This window comes from Alligator sinensis, unplaced genomic scaffold, assembly GCF_000455745.1.
Source record: "Alligator sinensis unplaced genomic scaffold, ASM45574v1 scaffold1599_1, whole genome shotgun sequence".
Classification (NCBI taxonomy): domain Eukaryota; kingdom Metazoa; phylum Chordata; order Crocodylia; family Alligatoridae; genus Alligator; species Alligator sinensis.
In genome coordinates this window covers 647,741-648,886 of record NW_005842809.1, presented here as the reverse complement: position 1 = coordinate 648,886, position 1,146 = coordinate 647,741, and the positions used below count along the sequence as shown (strand labels likewise).

General features: G+C 41.7%; 1 protein-coding gene across 1 annotated transcript in view; it reads right to left on the bottom strand.

Annotated features, from left to right (window-relative positions):
* SLCO1A2 (solute carrier organic anion transporter family member 1A2) overlaps window positions 1-100 on the bottom strand; it is a 35,073-nt gene extending 34,973 nt beyond the window's left edge. Inside the window, exon 1 of the mRNA XM_006035153.3 lies at window positions 30-100. The gene's annotated coding sequence lies outside the window, so the exon portion shown is untranslated. The remainder of the gene's footprint in view (window positions 1-29) is intronic.
* Between the last annotated feature and the right edge of the window lie 1,046 nt (window positions 101-1,146).

Here is a 1,146-nt window from a genome sequence, read left to right as displayed (position 1 = left end):
AGCAGGAATAGAAGCCTGTCTTAACTCACCAGCCCTGTAGTGGCAACTCACAGATATCAGGTCCTTGCTCACCAACCCTCTAGTGACAAGCCACAGCTGTGCAGGTGGAAGACAGAGAAGGTTTTTAGCATTAACACAGATCAGCATTTGAGCAGCTCAAACAAGGCCCTTACACCAATGAAATGTAGGTGATCGACCATTTTGGCTTAAAATATACCCAACATTTTTGTGGTATCAGTACTGTTCTTTGTTCGGTAAGGAAGACCTATCTACTTAAAAAACGATTTCACTACCAAAGGAAAACTGTGTTTATTCTGACAAATATTATTTCTAGTTTGACTAAAAATGTAAATCTCAGATCTTTGTGCATCTTAATTCTCCAATTTAAGCAGACTCTGGCACTCCTAACATACAAAAGCATCAATAGCAGTGGGCAAAGGAAAACAGCTTCCATTCAGCTGCTATGTCCCTCTTCCCCAAATGCATGGTGGAGAGTAAGCGCAAAGGGACGGTTGCACTGGCATAACTATTAAGTTGTTGCCTCTGGAACTGGAGGAAATCAGAAGACAAATTATTAACTTGTTATTAACTTGTTAGTCTTGGAGCATCACAACTACACTCTGTCCCCAGCAAGTAATAAAATGGGATGTTTTAATCTTCAAGAAGGGTGGGCAGTGATTGGGAAGGTAGTCCATTTGGTTACTTTAGAAATAGCAGCTGTGTCAGCTATGATTCTTTCTGATTTTACTCCTTGATACCTCAAAACATGTTTGTTAAATGATCAAAGCCTGAACCTGAGATTTTTGTATTTATAAGGAAGATGTCTTTATAAGAAATAAGTATTGGTCATTTAAATTAAATAGCTCAGTCAGTCAGACCATCAGCTGTAATCGCCAAGCCATGTGATAGCATCCTCAGTGGCCCTGTGCAGTTCCTGTAGTCCACCACTGAACTTAGCCAGTGGGCAGTCATCAACCATATGTGACATGGTGTGTGTTTTGCCACAGCTACAGTCTGGGTTGTCACAAGGACCCCAATTAAATAGGTGATATCTGTCAGAACCCATTAGTAGCTGGATGCCTATGGCACAGCGGAATCTCCCGCCACAGTGGAATCTCCCACCATAGTGGAACATCCCGCTGTCAA